A 16,847-nucleotide genomic window follows, 5' to 3' on the forward strand; every position below is an offset into this window, starting at 1 on the left:
GGTGAGCATCGAATGGGAGAATAATTACACCACAGTATGAGGCCATTCCAGCCGCTGTGTCTGTGCCAGCTCTCAGCAACTACCGCCCGGATACAAAGACGAAGTGGAAACAAGATTCAAACCCAAATCTGCGATGGTAGTACACACAGAATGGGGGCAGCATTTACAGTGTGAGACGGTTGCACACACTATGAGTGTGAAAGCTGTATTGAGCCCAGTGGAAAGATGCGCTGCTGTTCCTCGAGTGTTTGTTGAGCTTCTTTGGAACATTTCAGGAGGCCGAGGTCCGGGAGGTCAGCGTTAAGATGCAGCTCTCCAGTCAGTTCAATTCTCCACTTTGGCTCTGTGGATTAGTTGGGTCACGTCCCTGTGAAGTTAACGCAGATCATGTTAAGTTCGATCTAATTTCTACATCTCGTGGTTTTATATGTTGAAACATCTGTTTTTGAAAGAAACAGCAGTCGTCTTGTAATAAGTGGCCTAGCCTCTCAGCCTCACCATGCGAATCTGCAGCAACACAGTGAGGTTGCACATTGTACACGTCCGTTGATTGCCAGCTGTTTCTGTAGTGTAGTGGTTATCACATTCGACTTACACGCGATAGGTCCCCGGTTCGAAACCGGGCAGAAACATCTCGAACTTCCAGTTTAGTCTGTTGCTGACTATTGCCGCAATCTCGTAACTGGTCTTCATCAACGAGGAATAGCAAAATGCATGCACCCGTCTGGTTGTGGTTATTTACGAAAGCCCTGCATTCTCAATTTAACTTCCACTTCAAGCAAAACATAACTTATCTTCAGGTCTGTAAAGTTCGATTCCTGATTGTTTTATAAGTTGAGACATCGGTTTTAAAGAAACGGCTGTCTTCTTGTAATAAGTGACATGGCCTCTCAGACGAACCATGAGAATCTGCAGCAACTCAGTGAGGTTGAACATTGCACAAGTCCATTGATTACTGCACCGCCAGCGGTTTCTGTAGTGTAGTGGTTAGCACATTCCCCTAACATGCGAAAGGTCCCCGGGGCCATACCGGGTAGAAACATCGAGTGCTTCTCATGTTGTGTGAGGAATGTTTGCACAAAGTACTTGTGTTCCCCATCTCGTATGTTCGAGGATTATGCGGATTAGTCTCTCATGAGCCACTAAAATAAATTCCACATTAAGTCACAAGCACTGAATTTTCGACAGGCAATGAGAAGAAAAGGACCTTCTTATTTTGGATATTCGGAGCTAGTTCATCCACAACAGAATTTCATGCATTTACAAATGCAGATAAACATACTAATTCACCATCTCAAACATGTCTAAATGAACGACAAATGCAACTTACTGCGGATGCTTCATTCTGAAACAAAAACAGAACATACTGGACAATCTCAGCAGGACTGACAGCCTCTGTGGAGCGAGATGGCAGCGGTCGTTCCGGGCCTGGGTGACTCTTTGTCAAAGCTGGAGAACTGGAAATGGGGTCAGATTCAGACTAATGTGGATGGGGCGGGGTTGGCGTGCCCTATTGGGCCTCGATAGAGTGGTCAGCAATAGGTGGAAAATGACGAAAATGTCTCGGACAGAAAGAAAAAGGGAATGTAAATGAGGCTAATCAAGGTGCTGATAGTGGCGCCTCAAGAGATCAGAATGTGTTAATCGCAGAAAGTAAGCAGTGTGTCAGCGAACAATTGGCGACAGGGATCAGATTGCTCAAGTAGGATGGTATGGGCTGGGGGAGGGGGGCAATGCTGAGGGTAAAACATATCAATGCAAGGAATTAAAATAAGATGATGGATACAGATGGTGGAGGGGGAAGAAGCAGATGGTGGAGGGGGAAGAGAGGTTACACAGTCTGATGTTGTTGAACTGAATAAAATGAAACATACAGAGAGCTGCCTGAATCTACTGGAATAAGTCAATAGAAGTAAGTGAATATCCACACATAGACAAGCTTTTAGAAAATGTCTTGATTGTCTCGGGAACGTATTGGTTCCCTGCTGTGTGAGCTCAGCTTCTCAAAGGAAACCCAATGTGAATGAATCCCGCCGAATGCGCCACAGAGGCTCAACAAGGAATAGCAAAATGCATGCACCCGGCTGGGCCAGTGGCGCAATGGATAACGCGTTTGACTACGAATCAGGAGATTCTAGGTTCGACTCCTGGCTGGCTCGGCATTCGAACTTTTGGCGTGCGCTTTAACTCACTGGGTGGGACAGCTGATTCTTGATGCAGAGCAAAGTGAGCAGAACGTCTTCAATTCTCGTATCGAAAGTTGATCCGACATCTGCGGAAGATACTGGAACAACTCAGCGAGTCAGGCGGCATTTGTCGACAGGACAACAAAGCACGTCTTTCACCATCACCTTTCATTAAAACCGGGGCGGGTTAGAAATGTCGGACGTTTTAACCAAGTCAAATCCCGGTGGGAGCAAACAGAATAACAGGAAAGCGCTCTGACAGGGTGCAAGTCAGGAGAGATTAAATGAGAAAAGGCCTAGGGTTCCCTGGTCACAGAGTGAGGTGAGCATCGAATGAGAGAATAATTACACCACAGTATGAGGCCATTCCAGCCGCTGTGTCTGTGCCAGCTCTCAGCAACTACCGCCCGGATACAAAGACGAAGTGGAAACAAGATTCAAACCCAAATCTGCGATGGTAGTACACACAGAATGGGGGCAGCATTTACAGTGTGAGACGGTTGCACACACTATGAGTGTGAAAGCTGTATTGAGCCCAGTGGAAAGATGCGCTGCTGTTCCTCGAGTGTTTGTTGAGCTTCTTTGGAACATTTCAGGAGGCCGAGGTCCGGGAGGTCAGCGTTAAGATGCAGCTCTCCAGTCAGTTCAATTCTCCACTTTGGCTCTGTGGATTAGTTGGGTCACGTCCCTGTGAAGTTAACGCAGATCATGTTAAGTTCGATCTAATTTCTACATCTCGTGGTTTTATATGTTGAAACATCTGTTTTTGAAAGAAACAGCAGTCGTCTTGTAATAAGTGGCCTAGCCTCTCAGCCTCACCATGCGAATCTGCAGCAACACAGTGAGGTTGCACATTGTACACGTCCGTTGATTGCCAGCTGTTTCTGTAGTGTAGTGGTTATCACATTCGCCTTACACGCGAAAGGTCCCCGGTTCGAAACCGGGCAGAAACATCTCGAACTTCCAGTTTAGTCTGTTGCTGACTATTGCCGCAATCTCGTAACTGGTCTTCATCAACGAGGAATAGCAAAATGCATGCACCCGTCTGGTTGTGGTTATTTACGAAAGCCCTGCATTCTCAATTTAACTTCCACTTCAAGCAAAACATAACTTATGTTCAGGTCTGTAAAGTTCGATTCCTGATTGTTTTATAAGTTGAGACATCGGTTTTAAAGAAACGGCTGTCTTCTTGTAATAAGGGACATGGCCTCTCAGACGAACCATGAGAAGCTGCAGCAACACAGTGAGGTTGAACATTGCACAAGTCCAATGATTACTGCACCGCCAGCGGTTTCTGTAGTGTAGTGGTTAGCACATTCCCCTAACATGCGAAAGGTCCCCGGGGCCATACCAGGTAGAAACATCAAGTGCTTCTCATGTTGTGTGAGGAATGTTTGCACAAAGTACTTTTGTTCCCCCATCTCGTATGTTCGAGGATTATGAGGTTTAGACTCTCATGAGCCACTGAACTAAATTCCACATTAAGTCACAAGCACTGAATTTTCGACAGGCAATGAGAAGAAAAGGACCTTCCTATTTTGGATATTCGGAGCTAGTTCATCCACAACAGAATTTCATGCATTTACAAATGCAGATAAACATACTTATTCACCATCTCAAACATGTCTAAATGAACGACAAATGCAACTTACTGCGGATGCTTCATTCTGAAACAAAAACAGAACATACTGGACAATCTCAGCAGGACTGACAGCCTCTGTGGAGCGAGATGGCAGCGGTCGTTCCGGGCCTGGGTGACTCTTTGTCAAAGCTGGAGAACTGGAAATGGGGTCAGATTCAGACTAATGTGGATGGGGCGGGGTTGGCGTGCCCTATTGGGCCTCGATAGAGTGGTCAGCAATAGGTGGAAAATGACGAAAATGTCTCGGACAGAAAGAAAAAGGGAATGTAAATGAGGCTAATCAAGGTGCTGATAGTGGCGCCTCAAGAGATCAGAATGTGTTAATCGCAGAAAGTAAGCAGTGTGTCAGCGAACAATTGGCGACAGGGATCAGATTGCTCAAGTAGGATGGTATGGGCTGGGGGAGGGGGGCAATGCTGAGGGTAAAACATATCAATGCAAGGAATTAAAATAAGATGATGGATACAGATGGTGGAGGGGGAAGAAGCAGATGGTGGAGGGGGAAGAGAGGTTACACAGTCTGATGTTGTTGAACTGAATAAAATGAAACATACAGAGAGCTGCCTGAATCTACTGGAATAAGTCAATAGAAGTAAGTGAATATCCACACATAGACAAGCTTTTAGAAAATGTCTTGATTGTCTCGGGAACGTATTGGTTCCCTGCTGTGTGAGCTCAGCTTCTCAAAGGAAACCCAATGTGAATGAATCCCGCCGAATGCGCCACAGAGGCTCAACAAGGAATAGCAAAATGCATTCACCCGGCTGGGCCAGTGGCGCAATGGATAACGCGTCTGACTACGAATCAGGAGATTCCAGGTTCGACTCCTGGCTGGCTCGAAATTCGAACTTTTGGCGTGCGCTTTAACTCACTGGGTGGGACAGCTGATTCTTGATGCAGAGCAAAGTGAGCAGAACGTCTTCAATTCTCGTATCGAAAGTTGATCCGACATCTGCGGAAGATACTGGAACAACTCAGCGAGTCAGGCGGCATTTGTCGACAGGACAACACAGCTCGTCTTTCACCATCACTTTTCATTAAAACCGGGACGGGTTAGAAATGTCGGACGTTTTAACCAAGTCAAATCCCGGTGGGAGCAAACAGAATAACAGGAAAGCGCTCTGACAGGGTGCAAGTCAGGAGAGATTAAATGAGAAAAGGCCTAGGGTTCCCTGGCCACAGAGTGAGGTGAGCATCGAATGAGAGAATAATTACACCACAGTATGAGGCCATTCCAGCCGCTGTGTCTGGGCCAGCTCTCAGCAACTACCGCCCGGATACAAAGACGAAGTGGAAACAAGATTCAAACCCAAATCTGCGATGGTAGTACACACAGAATGGGGGCAGCATTTACAGTGTGAGACGGTTGCACACACTATGAGTGTGAAAGCTGTATTGAGCCCAGTGGAAAGATGCGCTGCTGTTCCTCGAGTGTTTGTTGAGCTTCTTTGGAACATTTCAGGAGGCCGAGGTCCGGAAGGTCAGCGTTAAGATGCAGCTCTCCAGTCAGTTCAATTCTCCACTTTGGCTCTGTAGATTAGATGGGTCACGTCCCTGTGAAGTTAACGCAGATCATGTTAAGTTCGATCTAATTTCTACATCTCGTGGTTTTATATGTTGAAACATCTGTTTTTGAAAGAAACAGCAGTCGACTTGTAATAAGTGGCCTAGCCTCTCAGCCTCACCATGCGAATCTGCAGGAACACAGTGAGGTTGCACATTGTACACGTCCGTTGATTGCCAGCTGTTTCTGTAGTGTAGTGGTTATCACATTCGCCTAACACGCGAAAGGTCCCCGGTTCGAAACCGGGCAGAAACATCTCGTATTTCCAGTTTAGTCTGTTGCTGACTATTGCCGCAATCTCGTAAATGGTCTTCATCAACGAGAAATAGCAAAATGCATGCACCCGTCTGGTTGTGGTTATTTTCGAAAGCCCTGCCTTCTCAATTTAACTTCCACTTCAAGCAAAACATAACTTATCTTCAGTTCTGTAAAGTTCGATTCCTGATTGTTTTATAAGTTGAGACATCGGTTTTAAAGAAACGGCTGTCTTCTTGTAATAAGTGACATGGCCTCTCAGACGAACCATGAGAAGCTGCAGCAACACAGTGAGGTTGAACATTGCACAAGTCCATTGATTACTGCACCGCCAGCGGTTTCTGTAGTGTAGTGGTTAGCACATTCCCCTAACATGCGAAAGGTCCCCGGGGCCATACCGGGTAGAAACATCAAGTGCTTCTCATGTTGTGTGAGGAATGTTTGCACAAAGTACTTTTGTTCCCCCATCTCGTATGTTCGAGGATTATGAGGTTTAGTCTCTCATGAGCCACTGAAATAAATTCCACATTAAGTAACAAGCACTGAATTTTCGACAGGCAATGAGAAGAAAAGGACCTTCCTATTTTGGATATTCGGAGCTAGTACATCCACAACAGAATTTCATGCATTTACAAATGCAGATAAACATACTTATTCACCATCTCAAACATGTCTAAATGAACGACAAATGCAACTTACTGCGGATGCTTCATTCTGAAACAAAAACAGAACATACTGGACAATCTCAGCAGGACTGACAGCCTCTGTGGAGCGAGATGGCAGCGGTCGTTCCGGGCCTGGGTGACTCTTTGTCAAAGCTGGAGAACTGGAAATGGGGTCAGATTCAGACTAATGTGGATGGGGCGGGGTTGGCGTGCCCGATTGGGCCTCGATAGAGTGGTCAGCAATAGGTGGAAAATGACGAAAATGTCTCGGACAGAAAGAAAAAGGGAATGTAAATGAGGCTAATCAAGGTGCTGATAGTGGCGCCTCAAGAGATCAGAATGTGTTAATCGCAGAAAGTAAGCAGTGTGTCAGCGAACAATTGGCGACAGGGATCAGATTGCTCAAGTAGGATGGTATGGGCTGGGGGAGGGGGGCAATGCTGAGGGTAAAACATATCAATGCAAGGAATTAAAATAAGATGATGGATACAGATGGTGGAGGGGGAAGAAGCAGATGGTGGAGGGGGAAGAGAGGTTACACAGTCTGATGTTGTTGAACTGAATAAAATGAAACATACAGAGAGCTGCCTGAATCTACTGGAATAAGTCAATAGAAGTAAGTGAATATCCACACATAGACAAGCTTTTAGAAAATGTCTTGATTGTCTCGGGAACGTATTGGTTCCCTGCTGTGTGAGCTCAGCTTCTCAAAGGAAACCCAATGTGAATGAATCCCGCCGAATGCGCCACAGAGGCTCAACAAGGAATAGCAAAATGCATTCACCCGGCTGGGCCAGGGGCGCAATGGATAACGCGTCTGACTACGAATCAGGAGATTCCAGGTTCGACTCCTGGCTGGCTCGAAATTCGAACTTTTGGCGTGCGCTTTAACTCACTGGGTGGGACAGCTGATTCTTGATGCAGAGCAAAGTGAGCAGAACGTCTTCAATTCTCGTATCGAAAGTTGATCCGACATCTGCGGAAGATACTGGAACAACTCAGCGAGTCAGGCGGCATTTGTCGACAGGACAACACAGCTCGTCTTTCACCATCACTTTTCATTAAAACCGGGACGGGTTAGAAATGTCGGACGTTTTAACCAAGTCAAATCCCGGTGGGAGCAAACAGAATAACAGGAAAGCGCTCTGACAGGGTGCAAGTCAGGAGAGATTAAATGAGAAAAGGCCTAGGGTTCCCTGGCCACAGAGTGAGGTGAGCATCGAATGAGAGAATAATTACACCACAGTATGAGGCCATTCCAGCCGCTGTGTCTGTGCCAGCTCTCAGCAACTACCGCCCGGATACAAAGACGAAGTGGAAACAAGATTCAAACCCAAATCTGCGATGGTAGTACACACAGAATGGGGGCAGCATTTACAGTGTGAGACGGTTGCACACACTATGAGTGTGAAAGCTGTATTGAGCCCAGTGGAAAGATGCGCTGCTGTTCCTCGAGTGTTTGTTGAGCTTCTTTGGAACATTTCAGGAGGCCGAGGTCCGGAAGGTCAGCGTTAAGATGCAGCACTCCAGTCAGTTCAATTCTCCACTTTGGCTCTGTAGATTAGATGGGTCACGTCCCTGTGAAGTTAACGCAGATCATGTTAAGTTCGATCTAATTTCTACATCTCGTGGTTTTATATGTTGAAACATCTGTTTTTGAAAGAAACAGCAGTCGACTTGTAATAAGTGGCCTAGCCTCTCAGCCTCACCATGCGAATCTGCAGCAACACAGTGAGGTTGCACATTGTACACGTCCGTTGATTGCCAGCTGTTTCTGTAGTGTAGTGGTTATCACATTCGCCTAACACGCGAAAGGTCCCCGGTTCGAAACCGGGCAGAAACATCTCGTATTTCCAGTTTAGTCTGTTGCTGACTATTGCCGCAATCTCGTAACTGGTCTTCATCAACGAGAAATAGCAAAATGCATGCACCCGTCTGGTTGTGGTTATTTTCGAAAGCCCTGCCTTCTCAATTTAACTTCCACTTCAAGCAAAACATAACTTATCTTCAGTTCTGTAAAGTTCGATTCCTGATTGTTTTATAAGTTGAGACATCGGTTTTAAAGAAACGGCTGTCTTCTTGTAATAAGTGACATGGCCTCTCAGACGAACCATGAGAAGCTGCAGCAACACAGTGAGGTTGAACATTGCACAAGTCCATTGATTACTGCACCGCCAGCGGTTTCTGTAGTGTAGTGGTTAGCACATTCCCCTAACATGCGAAAGGTCCCCGGGGCCATACCGGGTAGAAACATCAAGTGCTTCTCATGTTGTGTGAGGAATGTTTGCACAAAGTACTTTTGTTCCCCCATCTCGTATGTTCGAGGATTATGAGGTTTAGTCTCTCATGAGCCACTGAAATAAATTCCACATTAAGTAACAAGCACTGAATTTTCGACAGGCAATGAGAAGAAAAGGACCTTCCTATTTTGGATATTCGGAGCTAGTTCATCCACAACAGAATTTCATGCATTTACAAATGCAGATAAACATACTTATTCACCATCTCAAACATGTCTAAATGAACGACAAATGCAACTTACTGCGGATGCTTCATTCTGAAACAAAAACAGAACATACTGGACAATCTCAGCAGGACTGACAGCCTCTGTGGAGCGAGATGGCAGCGGTCGTTCCGGGCCTGGGTGACTCTTTGTCAAAGCTGGAGAACTGGAAATGGGGTCAGATTCAGACTAATGTGGATGGGGCGGGGTTGGCGTGCCCTATGGGGCCTCGATAGAGTGGTCAGCAATAGGTGGAAAATGACGAAAATGTCTCGGACAGAAAGAAAAAGGGAATGTAAATGAGGCTAATCAAGGTGCTGATAGTGGCGCCTCAAGAGATCAGAATGTGTTAATCGCAGAAAGTAAGCAGTGTGTCAGCGAACAATTGGCGACAGGGATCAGATTGCTCAAGTAGGATGGTATGGGCTGGGGGAGGGGGGCAATGCTGAGGGTAAAACATATCAATGCAAGGAATTAAAATAAGATGATGGATACAGATGGTGGAGGGGGAAGAAGCAGATGGTGGAGGGGAAGAGAGGTTACACAGTCTGATGTTGTTGAACTGAATAAAATGAAACATACAGAGAGCTGCCTGAATCTACTGGAATAAGTCAATAGAAGTAAGTGAATATCCACACATAGACAAGCTTTTAGAAAATGTCTTGATTGTCTCGGGAACGTATTGGTTCCCTGCTGTGTGAGCTCAGCTTCTCAAAGGAAACCCAATGTGAATGAATCCCGCCGAATGCGCCACAGAGGCTCAACAAGGAATAGCAAAATGCATTCACCCGGCTGGGCCAGTGGCGCAATGGATAACGCGTCTGACTACGAATCAGGAGATTCCAGGTTCGACTCCTGGCTGGCTCGAAATTCGAACTTTTGGCGTGCGCTTTAACTCACTGGGTGGGACAGCTGATTCTTGATGCAGAGCAAAGTGAGCAGAACGTCTTCAATTCTCGTATCGAAAGTTGATCCGACATCTGCGGAAGATACTGGAACAACTCAGCGAGTCAGGCGGGATTTGTCGACAGGACAACACAGCTCGTCTTTCACCATCACTTTTCATTAAAACCGGGACGGGTTAGAAATGTCGGACGTTTTAACCAAGTCAAATCCCGGTGGGAGCAAACAGAATAACAGGAAAGCGCTCTGACAGGGTGCAAGTCAGGAGAGATTAAATGAGAAAAGGCCTAGGGTTCCCTGGCCACAGAGTGAGGTGAGCATCGAATGAGAGAATAATTACACCACAGTATGAGGCCATTCCAGCCGCTGTGTCTGTGCCAGCTCTCAGCAACTACCGCCCGGATACAAAGACGAAGTGGAAACAAGATTCAAACCCAAATCTGCGATGGTAGTACACACAGAATGGGGGCAGCATTTACAGTGTGAGACGGTTGCACACACTATGAGTGTGAAAGCTGTATTGAGCCCAGTGGAAAGATGCGCTGCTGTTCCTCGAGTGTTTGTTGAGCTTCTTTGGAACATTTCAGGAGGCCGAGGTCCGGAAGGTCAGCGTTAAGATGCAGCTCTCCAGTCAGTTCAATTCTCCACTTTGGCTCTGTAGATTAGATGGGTCACGTCCCTGTGAAGTTAACGCAGATCATGTTAAGTTCGATCTAATTTCTACATCTCGTGGTTTTATATGTTGAAACATCTGTTTTTGAAAGAAACAGCAGTCGACTTGTAATAAGTGGCCTAGCCTCTCAGCCTCACCATGCGAATCTGCAGCAACACAGTGAGGTTGCACATTGTACACGTCCGTTGATTGCCAGCTGTTTCTGTAGTGTAGTGGTTATCACATTCGCTTAACACGCGAAAGGTCCCCGGTTCGAAACCGGGCAGAAACATCTCGTATTTCCAGTTTAGTCTGTTGCTGACTATTGCCGCAATCTCGTAACTGGTCTTCATCAACGAGAAATAGCAAAATGCATGCACCCGTCTGGTTGTGGTTATTTTCGAAAGCCCTGCCTTCTCAATTTAACTTCCACTTCAAGCAAAACATAACTTATCTTCAGTTCTGTAAAGTTCGATTCCTGATTGTTTTATAAGTTGAGACATCGGTTTTAAAGAAACGGCTGTCTTCTTGTAATAAGTGACATGGCCTCTCAGACGAACCATGAGAAGCTGCAGCAACACAGCGAGGTTGAACATTGCACAAGTCCATTGATTACTGCACCGCCAGCGGTTTCTGTAGTGTAGTGGTTAGCACATTCCCCTAACATGCGAAAGGTCCCCGGGGCCATACCGGGTAGAAACATCAAGTGCTTCTCATGTTGTGTGAGGAATGTTTGCACAAAGTACTTTTGTTCCCCCATCTCGTATGTTCGAGGATTATGAGGTTTAGTCTCTCATGAGCCACTGAAATAAATTCCACATTAAGTAACAAGCACTGAATTTTCGACAGGCAATGAGAAGAAAAGGACCTTCCTATTTTGGATATTCGGAGCTAGTTCATCCACAACAGAATTTCATGCATTTACAAATGCAGATAAACATACTTATTCACCATCTCAAACATGTCTAAATGAACGACAAATGCAACTTACTGCGGATGCTTCATTCTGAAACAAAAACGGAACATACTGGACAATCTCAGCAGGACTGACAGCCTCTGTGGAGCGAGATGGCAGCGGTCGTTCCGGGCCTGGGTGACTCTTTGTCAAAGCTGGAGAACTGGAAATGGGGTCAGATTCAGACTAATGTGGATGGGGCGGGGTTGGCGTGCCCTATTGGGCCTCGATAGAGTGGTCAGCAATAGGTGGAAAATGACGAAAATGTCTCGGACAGAAAGAAAAAGGGAATGTAAATGAGGCTAATCAAGGTGCTGATAGTGGCGCCTCAAGAGATCAGAATGTGTTAATCGCAGAAAGTAAGCAGTGTGTCAGCGAACAATTGGCGACAGGGATCAGATTGCTCAAGTAGGATGGTATGGGCTGGGGGAGGGGGGCAATGCTGAGGGTAAAACATATCAATGCAAGGAATTAAAATAAGATGATGGATACAGATGGTGGAGGGGGAAGAAGCAGATGGTGGAGGGGGAAGAGAGGTTACACAGTCTGATGTTGTTGAACTGAATAAAATGAAACATACAGAGAGCTGCCTGAATCTACTGGAATAAGTCAATAGAAGTAAGTGAATATCCACACATAGACAAGCTTTTAGAAAATGTCTTGATTGTCTCGGGAACGTATTGGTTCCCTGCTGTGTGAGCTCAGCTTCTCAAAGGAAACCCAATGTGAATGAATCCCGCCGAATGCGCCACAGAGGCTCAACAAGGAATAGCAAAATGCATTCACCCGGCTGGGCCAGTGGCGCAATGGATAACGCGTCTGACTACGAATCAGGAGATTCCAGGTTCGACTCCTGGCTGGCTCGAAATTCGAACTTTTGGCGTGCGCTTTAACTCACTGGGTGGGACAGCTGATTCTTGATGCAGAGCAAAGTGAGCAGAACGTCTTCAATTCTCGTATCGAAAGTTGATCCGACATCTGCGGAAGATACTGGAACAACTCAGCGAGTCAGGCGGGATTTGTCGACAGGACAACACAGCTCGTCTTTCACCATCACTTTTCATTAAAACCGGGACGGGTTAGAAATGTCGGACGTTTTAACCAAGTCAAATCCCGGTGGGAGCAAACAGAATAACAGGAAAGCGCTCTGACAGGGTGCAAGTCAGGAGAGATTAAATGAGAAAAGGCCTAGGGTTCCCTGGCCACAGAGTGAGGTGAGCATCGAATGAGAGAATAATTACACCACAGTATGAGGCCATTCCAGCCGCTGTGTCTGTGCCAGCTCTCAGCAACTACCGCCCGGATACAAAGACGAAGTGGAAACAAGATTCAAACCCAAATCTGCGATGGTAGTACACACAGAATGGGGGCAGCATTTACAGTGTGAGACGGTTGCACACACTATGAGTGTGAAAGCTGTATTGAGCCCAGTGGAAAGATGCGCTGCTGTTCCTCGAGTGTTTGTTGAGCTTCTTTGGAACATTTCAGGAGGCCGAGGTCCGGGAGGTCAGCGTTAAGATGCAGCTCTCCAGTCAGTTCAATTCTCCACTTTGGCTCTGTGGATTAGTTGGGTCACGTCCCTGTGAAGTTAACGCAGATCATGTTAAGTTCGATCTAATTTCTACATCTCGTGGTTTTATATGTTGAAACATCTGTTTTTGAAAGAAACAGCAGTCGACTTGTAATAAGTGGCCTAGCCTCTCAGCCTCACCATGCGAATCTGCAGCAACACAGTGAGGTTGCACATTGTACACGTCCGTTGGTTGCCAGCTGTTTCTGTAGTGTAGTGGTTATCACATTCGCCTAACACGCGAAAAGTCCCCTGTTCGAAACCGGGCAGAAACATCTCGTATTTCCAGTTTAGTCTGTTGCTGACTATTGCCGCAATCTCGTAACTGGTCTTCATCAACGAGGAATAGCAAAATGCATGCACCCGTATGGTTGTGGTTATTTTCGAAAGCCCTGCCTTCTCAATTTAACTTCCACTTCAAGCAAAACATAACTTATCTTCAGTTCTGTAAAGTTCGATTCCTGATTGTTTTATAAGTTGAGACATCGGTTTTAAAGAAACGGCTGTCTTCTTGTAATAAGTGACATGGCCTCTCAGACGAACCATGAGAAGCTGCAGCAACACAGTGAGGTTGAACATTGCACAAGGCCATTGATTACTGCACCGCCAGCGGTTTCTGTCGTGTAGTGGTTAGCACATTCCCCTAACATGCGAAAGGTCCCCGGGGCCATACCGGGTAGAAACATCAAGTGCTTCTCATGTTGTGTGAGGAATGTTTGCACAAAGTACTTTTGTTCCCCCATCTCGTATGTTCGAGGATTATGAGGTTTAGTCTCTCATGAGCCACTGAAATAAATTCCACATTAAGTAACAAGCACTGAATTTTCGACAGGCAATGAGAAGAAAAGGACCTTCCTATTTTGGATATTCGGAGCTAGTTCATCCACAACAGAATTTCATGCATTTACAAATGCAGATAAACATACTTATTCACCATCTCAAACATGTCTAAATGAACGACAAATGCAACTTACTGCGGATGCTTCATTCTGAAACAAAAACGGAACATACTGGACAATCTCAGCAGGACTGACAGCCTCTGTGGAGCGAGATGGCAGCGGTCGTTCCGGGCCTGGGTGACTCTTTGTCAAAGCTGGAGAACTGGAAATGGGGTCAGATTCAGACTAATGTGGATGGGGCGGGGTTGGCGTGCCCTATTGGGCCTCGATAGAGTGGTCAGCAATAGGTGGAAAATGACGAAAATGTCTCGGACAGAAAGAAAAAGGGAATGTAAATGAGGCTAATCAAGGTGCTGATAGTGGCGCCTCAAGAGATCAGAATGTGTTAATCGCAGAAAGTAAGCAGTGTGTCAGCGAACAATTGGCGACAGGGATCAGATTGCTCAAGTAGGATGGTATGGGCTGGGGGAGGGGGGCAATGCTGAGGGTAAAACATATCAATGCAAGGAATTAAAATAAGATGATGGATACAGATGGTGGAGGGGGAAGAAGCAGATGGTGGAGGGGGAAGAGAGGTTACACAGTCTGATGTTGTTGAACTGAATAAAATGAAACATACAGAGAGCTGCCTGAATCTACTGGAATAAGTCAATAGAAGTAAGTGAATATCCACACATAGACAAGCTTTTAGAAAATGTCTTGATTGTCTCGGGAACGTATTGGTTCCCTGCTGTGTGAGCTCAGCTTCTCAAAGGAAACCCAATGTGAATGAATCCCGCCGAATGCGCCACAGAGGCTCAACAAGGAATAGCAAAATGCATTCACCCGGCTGGGCCAGTGGCGCAATGGATAACGCGTCTGACTACGAATCAGGAGATTCCAGGTTCGACTCCTGGCTGGCTCGAAATTCGAACTTTTGGCGTGCGCTTTAACTCACTGGGTGGGACAGCTGATTCTTGATGCAGAGCAAAGTGAGCAGAACGTCTTCAATTCTCGTATCGAAAGTTGATCCGACATCTGCGGAAGATACTGGAACAACTCAGCGAGTCAGGCGGGATTTGTCGACAGGACAACACAGCTCGTCTTTCACCATCACTTTTCATTAAAACCGGGACGGGTTAGAAATGTCGGACGTTTTAACCAAGTCAAATCCCGGTGGGAGCAAACAGAATAACAGGAAAGCGCTCTGACAGGGTGCAAGTCAGGAGAGATTAAATGAGAAAAGGCCTAGGGTTCCCTGGCCACAGAGTGAGGTGAGCATCGAATGAGAGAATAATTACACCACAGTATGAGGCCATTCCAGCCGCTGTGTCTGTGCCAGCTCTCAGCAACTACCGCCCGGATACAAAGACGAAGTGGAAACAAGATTCAAACCCAAATCTGCGATGGTAGTACACACAGAATGGGGGCAGCATTTACAGTGTGAGACGGTTGCACACACTATGAGTGTGAAAGCTGTATTGAGCCCAGTGGAAAGATGCGCTGCTGTTCCTCGAGTGTTTGTTGAGCTTCTTTGGAACATTTCAGGAGGCCGAGGTCCGGGAGGTCAGCGTTAAGATGCAGCTCTCCAGTCAGTTCAATTCTCCACTTTGGCTCTGTGGATTAGTTGGGTCACGTCCCTGTGAAGTTAACGCAGATCATGTTAAGTTCGATCTAATTTCTACATCTCGTGGTTTTATATGTTGAAACATCTGTTTTTGAAAGAAACAGCAGTCGACTTGTAATAAGTGGCCTAGCCTCTCAGCCTCACCATGCGAATCTGCAGCAACACAGTGAGGTTGCATATTGTACACGTCCGTTGATTGCCAGCTGTTTCTGTAGTGTAGTGGTTATCACATTCGCCTAACACGCGAAAAGTCCCCTGTTCGAAACCGGGCAGAAACATCTCGTATTTCCAGTTTAGTCTGTTGCTGACTATTGCCGCAATCTCGTAACTGGTCTTCATCAACGAGAAATAGCAAAATGCATGCACCCGTCTGGTTGTGGTTATTTTCGAAAGCCCTGCCTTCTCAATTTAACTTCCACTTCAAGCAAAACATAACTTATCTTCAGTTCTGTAAAGTTCGATTCCTGATTGTTTTATAAGTTGAGACATCGGTTTTAAAGAAACGGCTGTCTTCTTGTAATAAGTGACATGGCCTCTCAGACGAACCATGAGAAGCTGCAGCAACACAGTGAGGTTGAACATTGCACAAGGCCATTGATTACTGCACCGCCAGCGGTTTCTGTAGTGTAGTGGTTAGCACATTCCCCTAACATGCGAAAGGTCCCCGGGGCCATACCGGGTAGAAACATCAAGTGCTTCTCATGTTGTGTGAGGAATGTTTGCACAAAGTACTTTTGTTCCCCCATCTCGTATGTTCGAGGATTATGAGGTTTAGTCTCTCATGAGCCACTGAAATAAATTCCACATTAAGTAACAAGCACTGAATTTTCGACAGGCAATGAGAAGAAAAGGACCTTCCTATTTTGGATATTCGGAGCTAGTTCATCCACAACAGAATTTCATGCATTTACAAATGCAGATAAACATACTTATTCACCATCTCAAACATGTCTAAATGAACGACAAATGCAACTTACTGCGGATGCTTCATTCTGAAACAAAAACGGAACATACTGGACAATCTCAGCAGGACTGACAGCCTCTGTGGAGCGAGATGGCAGCGGTCGTTCCGGGCCTGGGTGACTCTTTGTCAAAGCTGGAGAACTGGAAATGGGGTCAGATTCAGACTAATGTGGATGGGGCGGGGTTGGCGTGCCCTATTGGGCCTCGATAGAGTGGTCAGCAATAGGTGGAAAATGACGAAAATGTCTCGGACAGAAAGAAAAAGGGAATGTAAATGAGGCTAATCAAGGTGCTGATAGTGGCGCCTCAAGAGATCAGAATGTGTTAATCGCAGAAAGTAAGCAGTGTGTCAGCGAACAATTGGCGACAGGGATCAGATTGCTCAAGTAGGATGGTATGGGCTGGGGGAGGGGGGCAATGCTGAGGGTAAAACATATCAATGCAAGGAATTAAAATAAGATGATGGATACAGATGGTGGAGGGG

At 46.1% G+C, this 16,847-nt stretch overlaps 13 non-coding genes across 13 annotated transcripts; all 13 read left to right on the forward strand.

The window, feature by feature from the left end:
- Positions 1–559: 559 nt before the first annotated feature.
- trnav-uac (transfer RNA valine (anticodon UAC)) lies at positions 560–632 on the forward strand. Its single transcript has one exon. It is a non-coding gene; the product is annotated as a tRNA-Val (tRNA).
- A 1,454-nt stretch (positions 633–2,086) lies between these two features.
- Positions 2,087–2,159, forward strand: trnar-acg (transfer RNA arginine (anticodon ACG)). Its single transcript has one exon. It is a non-coding gene; the product is annotated as a tRNA-Arg (tRNA).
- Positions 2,160–3,066: 907 nt separating this feature from the next.
- Positions 3,067–3,139, forward strand: trnav-uac (transfer RNA valine (anticodon UAC)). Its single transcript has one exon. It is a non-coding gene; the product is annotated as a tRNA-Val (tRNA).
- A 1,455-nt stretch (positions 3,140–4,594) lies between these two features.
- trnar-acg (transfer RNA arginine (anticodon ACG)) lies at positions 4,595–4,667 on the forward strand. The gene has a single exon. It is a non-coding gene; the product is annotated as a tRNA-Arg (tRNA).
- Positions 4,668–5,574: 907 nt separating this feature from the next.
- On the forward strand, positions 5,575–5,647 carry trnav-aac (transfer RNA valine (anticodon AAC)). The gene has a single exon. It is a non-coding gene; the product is annotated as a tRNA-Val (tRNA).
- A 1,455-nt stretch (positions 5,648–7,102) lies between these two features.
- Positions 7,103–7,175, forward strand: trnar-acg (transfer RNA arginine (anticodon ACG)). The gene has a single exon. It is a non-coding gene; the product is annotated as a tRNA-Arg (tRNA).
- A 907-nt stretch (positions 7,176–8,082) lies between these two features.
- On the forward strand, positions 8,083–8,155 carry trnav-aac (transfer RNA valine (anticodon AAC)). The gene has a single exon. It is a non-coding gene; the product is annotated as a tRNA-Val (tRNA).
- Positions 8,156–9,609: 1,454 nt separating this feature from the next.
- On the forward strand, positions 9,610–9,682 carry trnar-acg (transfer RNA arginine (anticodon ACG)). Its single transcript has one exon. It is a non-coding gene; the product is annotated as a tRNA-Arg (tRNA).
- Positions 9,683–10,589: 907 nt separating this feature from the next.
- On the forward strand, positions 10,590–10,662 carry trnav-aac (transfer RNA valine (anticodon AAC)). Its single transcript has one exon. It is a non-coding gene; the product is annotated as a tRNA-Val (tRNA).
- Positions 10,663–12,117: 1,455 nt separating this feature from the next.
- On the forward strand, positions 12,118–12,190 carry trnar-acg (transfer RNA arginine (anticodon ACG)). Its single transcript has one exon. It is a non-coding gene; the product is annotated as a tRNA-Arg (tRNA).
- A 907-nt stretch (positions 12,191–13,097) lies between these two features.
- On the forward strand, positions 13,098–13,170 carry trnav-aac (transfer RNA valine (anticodon AAC)). Its single transcript has one exon. It is a non-coding gene; the product is annotated as a tRNA-Val (tRNA).
- Positions 13,171–14,625: 1,455 nt separating this feature from the next.
- trnar-acg (transfer RNA arginine (anticodon ACG)) lies at positions 14,626–14,698 on the forward strand. The gene has a single exon. It is a non-coding gene; the product is annotated as a tRNA-Arg (tRNA).
- A 907-nt stretch (positions 14,699–15,605) lies between these two features.
- On the forward strand, positions 15,606–15,678 carry trnav-aac (transfer RNA valine (anticodon AAC)). Its single transcript has one exon. It is a non-coding gene; the product is annotated as a tRNA-Val (tRNA).
- The last annotated feature ends 1,169 nt before the right edge of the window (positions 15,679–16,847 follow it).

The sequence above is a fragment of the Scyliorhinus torazame genome, chromosome 5 (assembly GCF_047496885.1).
Source record: "Scyliorhinus torazame isolate Kashiwa2021f chromosome 5, sScyTor2.1, whole genome shotgun sequence".
NCBI lineage: Eukaryota > Metazoa > Chordata > Chondrichthyes > Carcharhiniformes > Scyliorhinidae > Scyliorhinus > Scyliorhinus torazame.